Source organism: Aythya ferina (genome assembly GCF_964211825.1).
Source record: "Aythya ferina genome assembly, chromosome: 1".
Classification (NCBI taxonomy): Eukaryota; Metazoa; Chordata; class Aves; order Anseriformes; family Anatidae; genus Aythya; species Aythya ferina.
Genome location: NC_140296.1, coordinates 191791192 through 191811062, shown reverse-complemented (window position 1 = coordinate 191811062; position 19871 = coordinate 191791192). Strand labels below are relative to the sequence as shown.

Genomic DNA, 19871 nt, shown 5'->3' with positions numbered 1-19871 from the left:
CCTTTGCAAGTCACGTCCGCTTACATCAGTGAAACGTGTGTGCTGTTCCCTCAGCCCCTGGCTTGGCTGCACGTGGGCCATGATCAGCTTTGAGCTGTGCCCTTAGTAAATGTGTTCCCTCCTCTTTTTAGGCTCTTATTTAGCTGGCTTTCATTTAAATAGCAAGGATGTTAAAAGCCTTTGTCTTCTGCAGCGGGGTTATATAGTCTTGCTTTTCACTCCTGGTGTCCTCCCCTTCAAGCAGCATCTCCTTGCCACCCGTGCCCAGGGATCGCTCCCATGCCAATTTTCTTAGGAGCAAAGTTTTCTTCTTTTTGTGTGGCTGTTGGGTTAGGAGGCTCTGACACTGAAGCAGTTGTGAGGATTGAAAAAGAAAAAAAAAAAGAGTATTTATTGATACAGCCTTGTCCTTTAGTGATCCCTCAAGCACCCTCTCCATCCTCCCCAGAGGTGGGTTTTCCAGCTGCTTATATCCAGGAGCAGTCACCCCAGCTCTCCTGGTTGAACTCTTCTCCCCCTGCTCTTGATTTCTCTGTGTAATTTGTCTGCTGAGTCCAGGGAGTACCTCTCTGGAGCAGGTTTTCCCTCTGTGGCTGATCCGAAAGGCTTTTTGGCCCTCATTAGAGCTGATGTTTTCCAGCAGCACCTGGCAGCAGCCTCAGAGCTCGTTGTTCACTAGCGAGCATTTCACATCAGTGAGTGCTCGCGCTCCTGAGTCCTGAGGCATTTCGGGCAGGCTCCCCAGCCCCGCTGGTCCCTGAGGTCTGCAGCATGGGGACTGAAAGGTCCTCTGCAAGACCCAGCAGCCTGAAGGAAGAAGCAGGGCTTCCCCAGGAGGCACTTTCAGGCCTCAGGTCTGGGCCTTTTTGGTCTCTTTTCATATGTTTGAGAAGCCCTGAACTTCCACGGGGCTCCTGCCAAGCAGGAGCGCTGAGGGGCTCTCTGATGTAACAAGCAGCCAGCTGAGCACCTGCAGCTAGGTAAGTATGAAAGTGATGGTTGATCTAGGCACACGCACACAGAAGTCAGAAACGGTGGCAGACCTGCTGTGCAGAACAAAATTTGTGCCCAAAATGAGATTCACCTGGCAGTAGCCCATATTTTCATAGTCTAGACAAACTTAAATATTCTGCGAAATCTACGCTCTCAGTGGCAGCCATAAGGCAACAGTTTCCAATCTTTTTCAGAAGTGGGAATTTTCTGCAGGCTAACCTTTTCTGTCTTGGGCAGAAACATGGAGTTACAGCCCTTCTGTTTCCAAAATCTCATTTGGCTTGGGGCATCATGTGCATGATTTTCTCCACTGTAGCTTCTGCTGTGAGCTTTCAGGAAGGCAAAGCCAGCAGCTGTGGTTGTAGTGAGCCCATGGACGTAATCGCTTTGGAAAAGGAAGGTTGAGTTTTAGGAACGTCTTCGTGTGTGGCCATGAATCTTCTGCTGTCTTGTCCTGATTTGGAAGCCCAGTCCAATGAGTTTCAAACTGAAAAGGACTGAGAGCATGCCTGGTATCACACACCTCGTATTGCCCGTACAATCTGGCTTGCAGTCTTGCAGTAAATTGGGAACATGTTCCAGCAAGTGCAGCCATGAGAGAAACTCATCCGAAGAGATCACTGGCACGTGTCAATAGAAAAAGGACTTTAATTTCTGATTGCTCTTGAGAAATTCTCCATTCTGCAAATACTCAATCTGTACGAGAATGACAACAAGACCCTACAATTCCTTGAAAAATCTACTTGCAGATCTTTCTCATATTAGTTTTCTATCCATGTATCTTTCATTATTCATAACAGGTCTAGTTCTCAAATTTCTTGGCCAGGATTTTCAGCCAAGAAGACAAAAATAAAATAAAAGAATATATATATATATATATATATTGAAAACTAGCCCCACCAGGGCTGTCTGGAGTGCCCTGAGAAATCCTAAGGGAACAACTTCCTCCATGCTGTTCTTCTAAATGAACATGGAGAAGCCGGATATCCTTCCATACTATTACCACTTTTTAATTTTATTTTTTATCCTGCTTAGTAACTTCTGATAGTTTTCTAGGTATATTTTCATAGTTGTAGCACTCCTGCTCTCGGTTTACCAGGTATGACCTTTGAACTTATACATAACTGAAGATGTCAACAGCTTGAAATTTAAGCCTGTCTTGGACCGACTGCACCATTAATGAGTAGGGGTGTGTAGGATTTTTTTTGCTTTCAACCTGCTGGTTTATCTCTATAGTTTCTGTCTCACCGTTTTCTTCTCTTCATGTTGATAAAGTCATGAAAACCTGTAGGTGACCCTAACGAAGTGTCATTTAATGACTGTTACAGTGGCTGATGCATTGCTATCAGGTTAGTGCCACGATTCTGAAGCTACAGGTTGCATTGATTGTAATCAAACAGAAAAATTTACTAGGTATTGGTAGTACTTGAAAACGATGGTAGTCATCCTGGTTTGTGCCCTGCTCCGAGCTGCCTATAATGTTTCCTCATAGGTGCTTAGAAATGTTTGGAGGGAAAAGCTAATATGTTTAATAAATGACTTACTCCTGATGAGCTTTTTTTATATATATAGATACAAAAGGAGAACTGGTAGAAAACTAAACATGTTAGTGAGGGCTGTGGTAGTGAAGCTGGAGCAGCTTTGGAAATCCAGAAATAAAACTGAAGCGTGGAGCTTGTGTGATGTGCTGAAAGGTTTTTGCTGTCTGTCTGAGCATCTATCTGAATTGCAGTAGGGAGCACTGAAAATGGGGAGCCTATGGTCTTGGATAGACGGTGAAGAGAGACCCACGAGGAGGATTCAGGATCCTGAAGTTAGATGCTTCGAGTCAGAGGCAGTGCCAGTGTGGAGTCTACCTACTTGTGGAACGTATAAGAATAGGAGGAGAGAAACAAGGAGAGAAACACTTTGTTAACTTTTTTTTTTTTTTTTTTTTTTTTTTTTTTTTTTTTTTTGTATAATGAAGTTTCAGATCAATGTGCTACATTCATAAATCTTAAGCCAGTTAGGAATAACTACCTGATTGTTATTTCTACCTTAATTTTCTGTTTATAGCTGTATATTTAGGAAGTTTTGTTTAATCTGTGAAGCTAAGGAGAAAAAAAAGACAAGGGAAGTTGCCACTAAATACTTGCTCCCTTGATTTGGTTGGTGAATTTTTTTAGGGTGGCTGTGATGGATCCTGGCAGCCTGACATCCAGGCAGGGCGGTGTGGCAGGAGATAAACGAGGCCACCAGGAGCATGGAGGACGTACAGGCAGACACCAAACCCTTGTACTTCAAGCACGCGCTTCAGCAAATATTTACATAAAAGTGACCTTTTTTATTTGTTTACAGGTCCTTGATTACTGGACTGTTGAGGTCAGTAGTAGCTATGTCAGCGCAGGAATGGGGAATCTGCCTGAGGGGAAAAGGTAAGTCCAGTTTTATTCACTACTGAGCTCACCAGCTGAGAGTTTTGCCTCACAGGCTCCCTGCTGCTGCATTAATCATAGGTGCTGCTGACCTCACCAGTCCAGTTCACATTGGATCAGCTCGGATGGAAAGTCAGAGACATCTGGACAACAGCTTCAGGATCTTGAAGAAAGGGGTGGAAAAGGCAAAATGTTGCGCATAGACATTCAGGATGTTTTTAGCCCAGGGATTTGGTCACTGTGGTAACATTTAGAGCCAAATACCAGGGTCTGGTTTTGTGCTGTGTATTGTTCTTGAGTAGGAGGAGGAATTGGGCACAGAAAGTAGATTCTTTCTATTGTAATGATTAACTGGAACGTTCCTGGGAAAAATTATTGGTGTGTGTAGCAGAAATCAGCACAGGAGCTCTCACATAGTGTAGAGCATCACACAAATAACACCGACTTCTCTTTGGTTTCTCTCTTCTAGTAAACGGGAACGTGCTTACTAAATTATCTGAAAGCTTGGCTAGAAAGGTGCTATTTATCCTAAAATTCTGGCTTCAGGGGAGGGCTGCCTACACCTGTACACTCTTTGTAATTACCTCTGCGTGTCCTAATGTCCTGAAGGTTCAGTGCTTCCCTCCTCTCCTGCTCCAAGCCTGCCGTTTTAGTAGGGGAGGACAAACAAAATGTTAACATGATCAACAGCTTGTGTGCTTCTCCTTCTGCAAAGGCTTTGGTTTTAATGTATAATTTTTAGGTCAAGCTCTGTTGTTGTTTTTGCTTTCATTTGTGTCTGCTGGTGGTGACTTGTAAAATAAGGAAAGATGCAGCTCGTGCTTTGGCTTTGATTCTGCCTGTCCCCACCTATTTCTGAATCCGTATTCCCTGGAGCCAAAAGCTGCCTGTTGTATCACTCTGCAGGGCCTCTCCCTGACTCAAAGTTAATTGCTTTGCCTGACACCCAAGTGCTATCTGGGTGATTAATCATTATCCTCTTAGATGTGGAGTGCTCCCTTGCTCAGAAGGAAATGGTGCTCTGAGCTAACACACACAGCAGTGCAGAAAAGATTTTACTTGGTAACTTAAGACCAGCAGGGCTTTCTCCTCGGTAATATCAATCGTATCTTTAGCAAGATCTGAGCCACCTGTTTAGAATACTTATGTTTAGTGTATTCAGAAGTTAATTCTGAGCAATTTGCCCTATAGTAGTGAAACTTCTTAGGCACCTTGTGTGTTTTCTGTTTTTCCTTACCTAGAATCTTAACCTGTTTTGGGCTAGTTTAGTAGTCAGCCAGATGCTCACGGTCATATGCTGCCTTACATCTTTTGTCTATGAACATGGACATCTTTTGTCCATGAGTGTGGATTTGTGTGTGTGACTGTTTTCATTGGATGCTTTGCTGAGGTGTAAGTACTCATGGCTGTGGGCTGGCTGGCTGAGGGCAAGCATGCCCTGCTTGTTAGCCTGCTGTCTTTTGTGTGGATTCTCCTTTTCTTCCTCTTTCCAGGATACCGTGTAGTGAAACTACATGCTAGGTGTGATGAGGACTTCTTATGGACCACTACACAGTAAAAATACTCAGCTTTTCCATTTATCTCTGTCTTGTTGCCAAAGCTTCTTTATCGCCAAGTTTTGCCAATGAGGGAACTTCATTTGGACGGGGATAAAAGGGAACCGTGCCTGCTATGTTGGCCTGTAGAAGGGAGAACTGGAAGTGTGAGTGTTGAAGCAGCAATAATTGTACGTCAGTAACCCATCTGCCAACTCTGTATTTCCTGGCCTACGTTGGTGAGAAGGGATCTGTGGTCCAGGTGTCCTAGGCAGTCATGTTGGGAGGCCAGAATCCAGACATCCAGAGAAGCCTCTGTGCCAGCATGCACAGGAAGGATCAAGGCATGGTATGCAATGACATTGGGGGATATTCTAATTAGGAATTGGTTGTGTTTCTGTGGTAGGAAAAAAGTGTAATGGAAGGAGGCTATGCAAAAGGATAACATAAACCACTTGTGCAGGTGGTCAGAGTGATTGCTTCGGGGATGTATTCCACAGCTGGGCTCTGGAGGACAGAAGGTATGAAGAGCTGCTTTGGGGTATGGAGCAGTTGTTTGCTTCTTCAGATTTTTCTGTAGTGGTAGCATATGTTTCTTGGCCTAATTCTTTCCCCTTTGTTAAATTTTTATCACGTAGGGATGTATGTTTTTTGGCTTAGATAACGTGGAGGTCTAACACCTACAGAGAGTAACTGGTTTTCATCAGAGCCGTGGCAGTGAGTAAGAGAGAACTTCAAGAGGCCTAATTCAGCACTCCTTCACCAGCCCTCAGCCGGCGTGATTCCACTGTCATTACTGCCACATTAATTACTTTGTCTCACAATCTTGATAAACTACTAATTAGTACAGTACTTTACAGGAGATGTGAATCTGCTCATCAGGTAATCGCAGGTTCTTAGGAAAGTAAGGTAGATACGGATGTCACACTGAGCTACAGCTGAAAAATACAACTTCAGAAAGAATTGTTAGGGAAGTTTCTAAGACTTTTAAGTTGGTATTTGAAGATGAAGTGTGTAATATTTCTTTGGAAATGCTTACATTTGTCTTCTATGACATTTTGCTTGCGGAAATGCTGTTTCTTGCTTAAACTAAATGATTCAGTAAGTTGCAGTAAAACATGAAAAAAAAGCCTGTGTGCTTACTTCTCAGTCTTGTGTAAATATGTTCCCAGTGTAGCTGAATCATTCAGAAGCAATATATTTCTCGTTTTGGTTTAGATTTGTATTTGTTATGTGTTATCAGCACTAAAATACATGTCTCCCTAAAGCAGTAATGGACCGGGAAGTGTTCGGTCTGCTGTGTCTCCTTTACACCATTGCTCTGGATTGGATTTCAATTTGCATTGTCACAAAAATACATACAACCCTGAAGCAATAATAGACTGAAATGTGTTTGGTCCGCTGCATTTCATTTTCACAACTGCTTTGTGTGTTCTGTGCTCTGGAAATTTGTCCTGTTATGGGATCTATAGCCATCTAAGTTTTCTAAGTCATAAAAAATTTTGCCAGTGCAAATGCCAGCTTGGGTTGCCTGTCTTAAGAGCTGGAACCCACCCAGTGATGCTGCATGCTGTAGCAGCAATAAATCCTGAAAAAGAAACATATTTCATGCTGATGCAAAGGACAAGAGAGATATGCCCTTGAACTCATCTTTGCAATATTTCATGTTATGGCAAGATGTTGTGCAGTGTCATACAGTTTTATGGTCTTGAGGTTGAATTACAACAAGCCTTGTGTTAGGTTAAATAAATACACATAGCTGTTTTAATTTGGCACTTAGTAAGCTGGTGAACTTAAGGCTTGCAATAAGAAAATGCCTGTTATACTGCTGAAAGGCCTCACTTGCGCTTTGCGAGACCCCAAATGTCAGATGTACTGGTATTTGTGAAGTGAACATGAGATTGGTCTGTAACTCCTGGATCTGTTGCTGCCTGGTGACCTGACTTCAAAGTAATAGTGGCACTTTGTGCCTTCAGGTGCCATTCTGTAAGGTGGGGCTGATTGATGTTTGCTTGCATTTTTGGAAGGCATTCTGGGAACTGCAGGTGAACAACACCTTATTTAAAAACTAAAAATAATAAAAAGAAATCTGTAATTCCATCAGTGGTGATCTGTTCAACATTATGATTTATGTGAATGCACTTTGTAGATTTTCCATTTCTCAGACTTCTCCTACAGTCAGACCTCTTCTCTCTGGCTTCCTCTCCGTCCCATGTGTTTGGCAGGCAGTACCCCCAGTGGCAGTAGTCAGTGCTGTGCCTGGTGATGCCTGATGCTCTAGCTCTTACTGAAATGCTTTTAAATTATTTATTGCAAATCTTACAATTACTGGTTGTTATATAATTCCCACTTGGCTCTGTAACTGTGTGCTGTTCTGTTTAACTGGAAACACAAAGCATGTGTTCATTGATACATATACAAATTGTCAGATACTTGTCATTGCTCAGAAAAGATACCTTAAATCAACTCAGGTCTATAAAAATGTTTTTAAGATGCATCTCAGTGGAGTTACGTAGATTGTAATTTCCAGAATTTAACCTGACATGCTGTATCATTAACTGCTGTAATTCTTCAATTACTCCCATGAGCCTTTTCTATTCCTTACAAGCAGTCAGCACAAGATTCATTAAAGGACTTTGTTACTGAATGCTTGTGGTACTTTCCAGCTAAGCTTGAGTTTTTCTGCTGTGATGTGCTGAAACAGTACGTGAAGGGTCTGTACGTCTTAGCAATTAAAAAGTCCTTTAAGCTAAGAAAGGAGAGCAACATAATCTCAGAGCGAGCGGATGAACATGGATGTGAACTTGACCGTGTTGGAAAGGTGGGTCACGCTGCACCTGAAGGTAACGAACAGTAGGCATCTGCAGTGCTGAAAGCAGCTGCTCTGCATTGGAAACAGATCCTGGGAAGTTTTTCTTGTCACAGTACTGCAGGAGGTCACAGGCATTAAGGACTGGGGTTCTGCTATTAAAGGAGTCATCTTCAGTCCAAGAGTAGCAGCATGCTGCTAGACCAGAGACTTCCTTCAGGCCTTATCTACATATAAACCTGTCAGCAGCAGCTTTGCAGTGGATTATAAAACTGTTTTTATAGGGAAAAGACTCTGGTATTTTATTAGTTTCTTACTGTGTACAAATATAAATGGTATTAACTGGGAAGGTAGGAGAGGGTAATAAGGAATTCAGAAATCCAGTCACCCGTGAGCTGTTTGGTCCTTTGTTGCCAGTTCTTGGTGCTTTATTAGAAGCTCTCATGACTGGTTTCTTTCCTACTCACAGTTACTCTTCGTGCTCAGTTTAATGAGTTCTTCTCCAGTAGATAATTAATTCTGCCTCCTGATGTTGCCCTTTTTGCAGTATTGTTAGCAATCTGTACCGTTTTGATTTGGGGGAAAAAAAACAAAACAGAGATGTTTGAAAAAATGTAAAGCAATTTTTCCACATTTGAATGAAAATTCAATTATCTGTAGCTAGATTTTGCTATAATTGATGTTCCAGTTAGATCTTGCTTTATGAAAACTTTAATTAAAAGATCAGGTGAAATATGACTAGGTTATAGGGAAAAAGAAGATGAGACACAATCAGTACTTCATAGAGTTACCTCACAAAGAGCTCGGCAAGGACTCAGAGCTCCCTCTCCGCTCTAGTGTTAGGACTGTCAGTTGTCCTCAAATACGAAAATTTCTTCATAACTTTTCTCTGCAAAGGCAGAGTAATGATGCAAGTGCAGAGCTTGTGAAGTTTGTATTTCAGAGAGATCCTGGCCTCAGTCGTTTTTCTTGGTGGTGGTTTGTGGCAGGAGTGTTTTCATTTAAGACTTGAACCTGACATTAGAATGTCTTCCCCCTGCAAAAGAGAAAGTGGCTTTATTTTTACCTGTAAAGCTTTCAGTTTTCAGGACAATCTGTGTATCAGCAGAAGCAGGCACAAAGGAGGTTCATAAAATTAACAGAAGACTGTAGCAGCTGTGATTCAGAGTACAAAAAAGATGAGGCACTTAAGGCTGAAAGTTGGCACACTTAAAGAGGAGCACGTTTCGTTGTCTGTTTAGTCATCTTACGACTTACAGTGATGTATTACAACTGGAGCAGGACAATTCACAGGAAGAGTGGATTTTGTCTTAACAAGGATATTTACTGCATCTGTGTTAACAGGAATGAGATTCTGTCAGATACGCCATGTTGAATGACAACTCTTAATTCTTAAAGCTGCTTCTTTTCCCTTCCCTGCTGCCCACATCCAGTAAGGAGGAGACTGCCAGATGAGAGAATCGGTACAGTGCTCAGTGTTGCAGAGGGCATTTTGGATACCCATCTTTACTTCCTTTTCATCGTTAGGGAGCCTGGAGTTTCCAGGGTCTTGTAACAATTAACAAAACTTACTGAGGTCATTAGGATGCCTGCTCACCTTTGACTGCAGGCTGGCTTCCAGCCCTGTCTTAATTCTCCACCACTAATGTGCCCTGAGCACAAACACGGGGAAGGGAAGAGCCTCTCTGTGGGGGTGGCCCAGGACCTGTGCTCCTCATGCTGTGAGCTGGTGTTTTGCATCCTTGTCCTCTGAGCACTATTATTAACAAGCTCTGCAAGGTTCAATTTTAAATAAAGCAATCCTGTTAGCAGGATTACATCTGCTGCTTGGAAGATGTCTGTCCATCAGGATGTGTCTAAGAGACTGCAAGTTGTCAGAAGCTGAAAGCCGTGAAGGTAACATCTCCCAGGCTTTCCTGGGATTTTCTGTCTACCACCAGTCTCTCCCTCAAGGCCTGGAGGCTTGTTTTTAGGAAGCTCTTTGGCAGTCCACTGCCCTGAGAAAATTTGGCAGTAATTTCTTCCCGCCTGCTCCTGATTAATTTTGAGACTCCTCAGCTTTTGCCCTTTAGATGTTGATAATGGAGTAGTTGATCTGTTCCTTTTTTCCCTTCAGCGCTTGACAGCTCTTGTTTGTCATCTTCTGTGGATACAGCAGCCTCATTTTTCACATGTAACATCTCTCTTTTGCCAGCACAAGCAACCAAGGGAAGTAAATGCACACCAAAACAGGCTGAAGTACCCTTGTATTCCTTGACAGCTTGAGTGAATCATCACCTCGCCCTGCAGTTGTGACTGCTGGTCTAGACCATCACAAGCCACTTCTAGGAGTAAGCCTGCGGGGCCTGAGGAAGTTCAGCACTGGTTTGAAGAAATTTCCATCTAATGAGGACACTTCAGTGCAAGGTCCTTGTAGCGGCCAAAATCCTTTCTGGGACTTAACCACGTTACGTGGGAGATCCTCACCTGGGGTTCTCCATCTTGTCAGGTCCATCTCCTGTTACAGTCACATTTCACGGGCACCAGGCAACTGTAATTGAAATGGGAAGCTCCAGACCCTGGGGAGGACTTGCCTGGCAGCTAGGTATTTGACAGGCCACTTCTCATAAAGCAAGGAAATGTGCAGTGCCTGGACTATAAACTCACGGTGTTGACTTAACCTGTGTATACTGGGAACACCCTTGTTCTCCCTAGCATGCAAAACCTGTAGTTATCTTGAGGAAGAAGTTTTACATTGATTTCTATCCCCCCACACCAATGTTCAGTGTTGCAAATGAAGACACCATTTTTTTTTTTTTTTTCTGTACGGTCAAAAATGTGTTTTATTATTTCTACATGGATCACTTGTTTTAAATGTAGCACATAGACACAACACTGTGAATGAAATATCTACCACAGAAAGAAAAAACATTCACTGTGACGTATTTTCATGACAATGATACTTATGCTTACATTCACAAATGCATTATACTTGCATTATAATGATATAATTGAAACTTATTTTTGAAAATTGTGTTTTAGGTTGTTAAAGGCTAGAAAGGCTTTTTTTCTTTTTTCTTTTTTTTTCTCTTCAGAGTAATAGCTATAAAGCCCTGTAACTGATACCTGTCTTCCTAGAAATGATCCTGTGTCTTGCATAACTGGGTAACTAAATACAGTAATTTGTGTTAAAATATGGTTTTCTTCATTGATAGTTGTGATGTATTTACGTGTTGTAGACAAAGAATTACTGGGAATGTAAACTAGACAGAGTATTTTTATAAATATTCTGGCTTTCCAGAATAGTGTGTGAACACATTCAATGTTACTCCATAATTTTTCTCTAAAATACTAAGTTTGCAATGAAATTACTCTTTCTAGATTTGTTTTTGAAATTAATGACAAGTGGTTACTAAGAAACCACATTCTTTTCTTCATCTTAAGCTACGTGTTTGGAGTCCATTGCTGGATTTTCAGTTAACTGAGTGAAACCTAAAGCAGTGAACAGAAAAGTTAACCGGCTCAATTGTTTTAATAATTGCTCTTGTAGAAACAGACAGAGTTAAAACCAAGTTATTTCTTAGTTGAAGATGTAGGGCTTCCAGTTTAAGTTAAAGGCATGCTTCTCAAGTTCAGCTTCTGACGCTTGCCTCGTTTGTTTTAAATATCACTTCCCTTAGAGTTGGGTAAAGCTGGGTACTTCCATAAGTTGGATAAAGCATCACTTTACTAGGACAGTAAAAGTGGCTTATAAACAGAAGTGCAAAGTTGGAAATGGGTAAAAGGGGTATTCATTTACTGTGTAACTTCCAAATCCTAACCTTGTCCTCTAAAAATAAAATTTATCTGCACAGAAAATCTTCCCTAAGCCTTGAAATGTTCAACTGCCGTTGTCGTGGGGTTGTGTGTATGTAGGTTTTCTTCTTGTGTGTTTTTTTTTTTTTTTTTTTTTTTTTTTTTAAACAAACATGTAAGGATTGCACTGTTTTAATGCTGGCTTTCTAGCATAAATGAATGGTTATGCAGATGGGTTCTGCCAAGTCTTTCAGGGTCACTCTAAGGCAATGCTTCCTGGCTGAAAGTTGCTGTTTGCTGGGCTGAGTCAGCAGAACCAGCTGGACGTCTGCTCTGTTCCTGCTTGTGCTGATCCCGTGCCTTAGCACAAGGCCACGTCAGCCACCAGATGACAAGGCCAGAGTGGGAAAGGAGCTGCTCGGGTGCAGATCCACATCCTGATCCCCTGCCTTGCTGGAAGGGGAGGAGCAGCCGGCTGAGGAAGCAGCCCCTTATCTCTCCCTGTGCCTTGGCCATGCTCACCTGCCTGTTTTTCCCAGATATAAGTGAGCAGCTGTACTATGCAAGCTCTGCACATGCTAACAGAAGTCTATAGCAAAGCACTGCTGATACCAATTGCTATTTATTAAAACTTAAAGCTTCGCTTTCAAAACAATGAAATAAAGTCTGTCTTATGTGTTTATACAAGCCATCATAAGGAAAACTATGCTGTATTTCTGGTTTTTAAGTGGAAGAAAAATAAAATGCTCTTATTTTCCTGACGTGAAAAGCTCAGTACTATGGCTAAAAAATAAAAGTTTCACTGAGTTGTAAGTAAATATATGCTGCTTCACTGTTTCACAATGAAGTATTTTCCACAGCTTAAGTTCACAGAGTCTGTCTACCTCAGTGCTTTTAGTAGTTTGTTTGTTTTTTTAATAGCTTTTTAGGGCTAATAGTCTTGTTTTCTTTTAATGGTTCTGAAACATACTTCATCACAATTTTTGGTACCTGTCAGGTGTAGAGAGCCATAGCAAATCCAGTATTGAAAATCAGTGATACTCTCTTCCCTGCCTATGTGCATATATGTATATTTTTTGAAAGAGCTTTTCTTCCCCTTTGGGTTTCGTAGAAATGCTGTTCCAGAAATAACACATCTATTCCTGCCTGGTTCATTGTAGAAAAAAAAGAGAAAATCCATTTCAATGTTGAAAACTTCAAATTATTAAATACATATTGATAGCTCTGTAAGTGACCCAAAAAAAGACATATCACAGAATCATGGAATAGCTTAGACTGGAAGGGGCCTTAAAGCCCACCCAGTGCCACCCCCTGCCATGGGCAGGGACACCTCCCACCAGCCCAGGTTGCCCAAAGCCCCATCCAGCCTGGCCTTGAACACCTCCAGGGATGGGGCATCCACAGCTTCTCTGGGCAGCCTGTGCCAGGGCCTCGCCACCCTCTGAGTGAAGAATTTCTTCCTTATATCTAATCTAAATCTCCCCTCTTTTAGTTTAAAGCCATTCTCCCTTGTCCTATCACTACACCCCCTGACAAAGAGTCCCTCCCCAGCTTTCCTGTAGGCCCCCTTTAGGCACTGGCAGGCTGCTGTAAGGTCTCCCTGGAGCCTTCTCTTCTCCAGGCTGAACAACCCCAACTCCCTCAGCCCTCTCTTCACAGGAGAGGTGCTCCAGCCCTCTGATCATCCTCATTGCCCTCCTCTGGACTCAATCCAACAGATCCATGTCCTTCTTGTGCTGGGGATCTCAGAGCTGAACACAGGGCTCCAGGTGGGGTCTTATGAGAGCAGAGCAGAGGGGACAATCCCCTCCCTTGCCTTGCTGGCAGTGCTGCTGTTGATGCAGCCCAGCACATGGTTGGCTTTCTGGGCTGCAAGCACACGTTGCCTACTCATGTTGAGCTTCTCATCCACCAACACCCCCAGGGCCTTCTCCTCAGGGCTGCTCTCAATCCATCTTTGCCCAGCCTGTGTTTGTGCTGGGGATTGCCCTGGCCCAGCTGCAGGGCCTTGCACTTGGCCTTGTTGAACTTCATGAGGTGCACGCAGGCCTGTATTTTGTCTGCATTTAATTAAATCCTAGTCTCTCCTGACTTTGACACTCACACTAAATTTTCTCTTTACATCTTTTTGGACTAATGTAACATTGAATAATCTTAAAGTGACTTTGGATAAAATATATATGTTTAAATTTATGCCCCAAAGGAACTGTTCTATAGTACTAACGTTGAGGCTGAGGTTGAATGGGAACCCTGTAATTGAAGTGGTTCCAATGCTTTTAAATATTAATTTTCATCTGACCTTAAAAACTTTCTCACTTCTATTTGCTTTTGTGAAAAATTCCCTTCCTCCTATTGTGAAAATTGTATTTTCCCCCTCTAGCTCTCCTACGTATTCTCTAGCTGTCCACTGATTGTGGCATGTCTTGTATTGCCTTCAGCATGCAGATGGTAGTTGATAGAACTGAATGCTTGCAGTTCTCTGGCTGTGGATAATATTTACTCTATGTGAGTTATAAAAGCCACTAAAGATTCCTGCAAATTTTTATGTCTGATTTCAGGTTTAATTTTTATTTTAGTAAGCTAAGTAACAAACTGAACAAACTAGGTTTTATTTTCATAAACTTTCGTGCTCTAGCCTGTAAATGGTAGGCTTTTTTCAATCTTGCCTGAAGTGTCTTGGCTCATTTTTTCCCCATTTTGTAACCATTTGAATAGTTCCTGTGATGAATAGTTCCTTCATGATTACTGGGTTTGTTAGATAGTCGTGTGTCTGCTATGATAGGTGGTTTCTTTATACTATTCTTGCCAGATACCGCCCTGGAGATGTTAGAGAAAGATCTTAGCACTTTTGTTACACAAGAGTTGTACTCGGCATCTCTCTCTCTCTTTTTTTTTTTTTTTCCTCTCTCTTTTTCTTTTTTCCAAAGATTTGGGTTTGCATCTGTAGCTTTTGATCAAAGGAGAGTTTATGCATGTGATGCAATTCACAAAGATTAATGGTATCTCAATTGGTTTTGCATTTACAATATGACAGTTGTGGTTATTTCTAGTGGCACACTTATTATTTTATCTTTTTATCTTATTTTTTTTTTCTTTCTGAATAATGATTCTATGTTCCTGATCCCTACTGATATCCATGACAATGATGAGTCTTCAAGTGGACAGCAGAAAGAGTTATTCATTCTGTCTCATTAAGATAAGGTTGCTGTATACAGTTGAAACGATATCAGTTAGGTAAGAGTTTCATTTATTTTCCTTCAGATTCTTTAGGGAATTGGACTCCTTCCAAGTTGGACGCTATATAACAACACAGGTTTTTGGCACTAATAATAATAGTCAGTCTGGTTTGGGTCAGTGTCTGGATAAGAACATAAGCGTCAGCAACAACTTTGTGTATTAGATGTTCAACAATACAGTTTCTCTAAGATGAAACAGCTCATTCTGCTTGGATAAATTAGTGTTTAAGTAAAGTAAAAGACTTTGGTGAAGTCTGCTGACGTTAGACCCCCAGTCTAGAGGAGCTGCGCTTAAATCTGCTGGTTACTGAGATTTGTGTTCTCACAGATTAATGTGCTTTCAGTGCTAGTGTTTTGTCCCACTGAGCTGACGTATTTCAGAGCTCTGCTGTAGCTGAGTTCTGCCAAACATCCTTGATACAACTTCCAGTAACCATTTTTAACTGCTGTTAATGCCTTTACTAGATACGTGTGGTGGGTGGAGAGCTTAGGTATTAGTGGGGACATGAGCCTTTCCCTGATATTTGCTCTCAAATAAGAGCTGTTTCAATGAAGATTTTAGCTTTATCTGCTAGGCAAGTGGTTAGTGTACTAGAACAGTGTACAAATGTGCTGCTTTCTCAAATATTTCCCATTAGCTTGTTTAATGAGGCACTCTAATATCCCCTCAGGCTGACTGTCATTACTGAAAACTGAAGTGTTAACTGTAACAAGGACTCTACAAGACTACAGAAAGGCTTAATTTTTGTTTTGGTGAATTCTTATAATTGGTGATGACTTTACAATATGCTTCAGAGCTGCCTGTAGAATAAAGGTTGGTGACTGTTCCAGCTCACATATGTGTTTTTGAAAGCTAATGGTCTTTTAGAATAAATACCCTTTGTGGTTAAAACGTGTCCTTCGTTAATGATAGACATCCTTCTTCCCACAAACTACTTAAATGGTTCTTCTTGTGGCTGACAATCAAGAATATAGGATTACTGTGGAACTCACTGCTACTTTCACAAAGTTAATGTGTTTCCTGCCCTTATCCCTTTGAATATTACTACTCAGATGCGAGAAATGTTCTGAAATTATGTAATGACAAGAGTGCCCTTCTTGTCAGAAACGAAGTATCAACCTTATACTGTAATTTGTGGGAATACTGCAGAAAGAAAATTATTGATGAAAGTGTCTGTATAATCTGATCTACTTCTGGAATCAGTAATGTTTAAAGACATTAAATTTAAATTGTATGTCCAGTGTCCAAGACATAAGAAGTTTATCAGATTTCCTATTTAATTAAAACCAAAACATTTCACCCACCTTGAATTCCTATTCCAACTTTCTCATAGCATAACATCTTTTCAGCTGTTTATTAATATTTCATTGCTGATTCTCTTCTCCATGAACTCACTTCTTTATCAAGTGGCCTCCACAAATCCTCCATCTGGGGAGCCATTTGCTACAGCTGCTTGGAACCCTTACAAGTAGCATAAACCACCACAGGCAGCTTCTTAATGAAGAAAAATTTAAAGGTACTTGCATTAAAGTTTAACATTTTAATGAAAATTTGCTCTTGACAGTTCATCTTAAGATATGTGATAGAGAATATTTTAACCAAGATAAGAGTTATGTTTTTTTTAAGTATCTCAGTGCACCTTTATATGTCAGCGAAGCATGCCTTCCCAGTGAATGAGGCATTCCCTCCTGAAATGAAATGTTTCAGTAATTTCTGTTTCTGCTTATTTATTTGGAACCTCTAACAACAGAAATTTCTGTAATGAGCTCTGACTGTTCTTTGATGTTAATGGAGATTAATGGCTCTACTACTGGACTGTGAGAGCACTGAAACAGGATGGAATATCTTTGCTATTTGTATTTTTTTTGTGATTCACGTCCTGATTTTAGTTTGGAAGTAGATGGTGTGGTGTCCCAAGGTGGTTTAGGCCAATCTCTGTTACCATGCGTGGTTCTGCCAATGGGGCCAGTACAGGCTTTGGATCTTGTGGTGAACTATTTAAGGGAGCTTAGTGGTATAAAAGCCTGTGTGGGCAGGGGGATACCCACACATGGTAACAGAGCTGGTTTACCAGTGGGTTCAGTTGTGTTGGTGCAAAGGATTGGTACAAGCTGGTGGGAAGGAGAGACAGAATGACAAAATGACACACAGGCACCAATTCCTGTAAGGGTTTCCTTAGTGCTTCATATTAATGATCAGCCTTTTTTATTCCCCAAGCACGAAAGGCTGACAATTATGAGTTGTGGGGTGTGTTGTTTCTTTGTTTTATGAACCTTTTTGGTAATCAATACAGCAACACCAAAAAAATTGCCAAGAATCCTTCCCAATCCTTCCCAGTATTTTTGCTGCTGCTGAAGCTGGTTATTTGTTGATGCTGTTGAAATGATAGACACTTACATCCCTGGTACCTTAGAGCTTTTTTATTACGTTAGGAGTAAAAGTGCATCTCATTCAATATCCTGTCTCCAGCTTTTGTTGCTCATCTGTTGTTTATATGACGCACCTTCCCTCCTGTCTGCTAGATATGATTTGAACTGTAGTGGAAGTCCTAGTTGTTACAGGATATGTTTATAATGTATTTATCTGATCTTGAAAAAAAAAAAAAAAAAGCCTAAGTTATTCCATCTCCGTAGTATTTTTTTTTTTTATGAACAAGAGCTTGGATTTTGTTTTTATTCTTTTTGTTTTGCTACATTAATCTAATTTCTTAAAATACATAATTAATCATTCTAATTATCTTGGGGCTTCTCCTTCACGACCTTTTTACAGAATCTCGGAGTGGTTGGGGTTGGAAGGGACCTCTGGGGATCATCTGGTCCAAAGACAGACACCCAGAACAAGTTGCACAGGATGGCACCAGGCAGGTTTTGAATATCTCCAGAGGAGGAGACTCCACAGCCTCTCTGGGCAGCCTGTTCCAGTGCTCTGTCACCCTCACAGTAAAGAAATGCCCCCTTATATTTAGCTGGAAGTTCCTGTGCTTCAGTTTGTGCCCATTGCCTCTTGTCCTCTCACTGGGCACAACTGAAAAGAGACTGGTCCCGTTGTCTTGATGCCCTCCCGTCAGATACTTATACACATTGATCAGAGTCCCTCTCAGCCTTCTCTTCTACAAGCTAAACAGGCCCAGCTGTCTCAAACTGTCCTCATATGACAAGTGCTCCAGTCCTCTAATCATCTCTGTAGCCCTCGTCTGGACTCACTCCAGTAGCTCCATGTCCCCCTTGTACTGGGGAGCCCCAAACTGGACACACTACTCCAGGTGAGGCCTCACCAGGGCTGAGTAGATCACCAGGGGGAGGATCACCTCCCTTGACCTGCTGGCAACACTCTTCGTAATGCACCCCAGGATACTGTTAAACCTTCTTGACCACAAGGGCACACTGCTGGCTCATGGTCAGCCTGCTGTCCACCAGGGCTCCCAGCTCCCTCTCTGCAGAGCTGCTCTCCAGCAGGTCAGCCCCCAGCCTGTGCTTGGGGTTATTCCTCCCTAGGTGCAGGACCCTGCATTTGCCTTTGCTGAACTTCATGAGGTTCCTCTCAGCCCTTTCCTCCAGCCTGTGCAGGTCCCTCTGAGCGGCAGCAGAGCCCTCAGGTGTGTCAGCCGCTCCTCCCAGGTTTGTGTCAGCAGCCTTGCTGAGTGTGTGCCCTGTTGCATCATCCAGATCACTGATGAGTAAGTTGAACAAGACTGGACCCAGTACAGACCCCTGGGGCACACCAAAAGCTACAGGCCTCCAACTAGTCTGCACGGCTGACCACAGCCCCCTGAGCTCTGCCATCCAGCCAGTTCTCAGTCCACCTCGTGGTCCACTCATCCATCCCACACTTCCTCTCATCTCCCCTCATCTACCCAAGCCAGCCATCCCATCGTTTCTAACTCTCCTGTCAGTAAGTTTGTTGACTTCATTCCTGAACTTCGTAATGAACTCTTTATAATGCGTATGTGCTCATACTGAAAATACCTTTCTGGATGGTAATGGGATTCTAAGATGCCTTTTCACACCTGGTTTCTATTGATTGTCTTAAAATTGGGCTGTGTGCTCTCTCTCGTCTCTGCTTTGCAGTGGTAAATCTGCAGATTATAGTAGCAGTTCTAGTAATTAGTGTCGTAAGTGACTATTTTAGAAGTGGAAAATACATTTAATATGATGATTTCAGTCCATCAAGTCATCTGACATTTCCTGTACAATAATTAGCTGCATCTTGTGGTTTAAATTTAAAGAACCTTCAATTACATTTTTTCTGAACCATATTCTTTACCGAGGTCAGGAGGCTAATGCCTTGGTTACTCCAGTGGATAAAGATTGGGGTTTCTGCTGTCCCTTCTCAGATTCTGTAGCTGTGGTACACAATGTAGAGCTTATAGTTTCTCTGACAGACTTCCAGTTAATTGTTTTCATTTTCTTTTCCTCACATCTTGTCACTTATCAGCTTTATTAGTTAGGTAGTAATATACTTGCCTGCAGCAAGGATCTTTTATTTGGTGTGAGCACTTTAACAGTGAGAGCATATTAGAAAATGTCATCTAAGTGTAAATGAAAGCATTCTCATATGAAAGATAAAGAAAAGATTACATTGCAGCCATATTTACTTTGCAAGGAAAGCTGTTCTTTGCTTTCAAATTTGATTAATATCTGTCCATTAAAATAACTACATAATGAATACTGGTTATGTATTTTAGATGTTTTTATAGTTGATTAACATTTAACTCGCTCTCCTAGACTGTAGCGGGTCTTCAGTTGAAAAAGAAAAATCTGCCGAATGCATTCTGAGGTGGCTGAAAGCAAAACTGTAGTGTGAATAATGTTATCAAGTCTAAAATATTGCTTTTTTTCCTTTAAAGTGGTATGAATTCTTCCTTAATTTGGTTTGTGTCAGAATAGCATATATATATATTATTTCTCTCTCTATATATATATATTTCTTGGTGATTTTTTTTTTTAGAAATAACTTTGCTTCTGTGTATGGGTGCTGGCTGGATGGCAGCCAGTCAAACTGGGGAGGCTTTCCTAATCACCTCCCCCCATCTCCTGAAACTGGCTGCTCTCTGTTTCAGGCTCAGAGATGAGATATTTTTTTTCTGCTGAACTGAGTTTTCAGTTTCGA

The 19871-nt window shown here is 41.6% G+C and overlaps 1 protein-coding gene and 1 long non-coding RNA gene across 5 annotated transcripts in view; both read left to right on the top strand.

The window, feature by feature from the left end:
• The window catches only part of SLC2A13 (solute carrier family 2 member 13), a 163154-nt gene that overhangs the window by 7287 nt on the left and 135996 nt on the right, over window positions 1–19871 (top strand). The window lies entirely within an intron of this gene.
• On the top strand, window positions 3112–6320 carry LOC311430035. 2 transcript variants are annotated; one of them, XR_014688507.1, is made up of 3 exons: window positions 3112–3407; window positions 3489–5463; window positions 5581–6320. It is a non-coding gene; the product is annotated as an uncharacterized lncRNA (long non-coding RNA). The 2 variants fall into 2 exon arrangements; XR_014688508.1 differs by having other exon boundaries at window positions 3489–6320.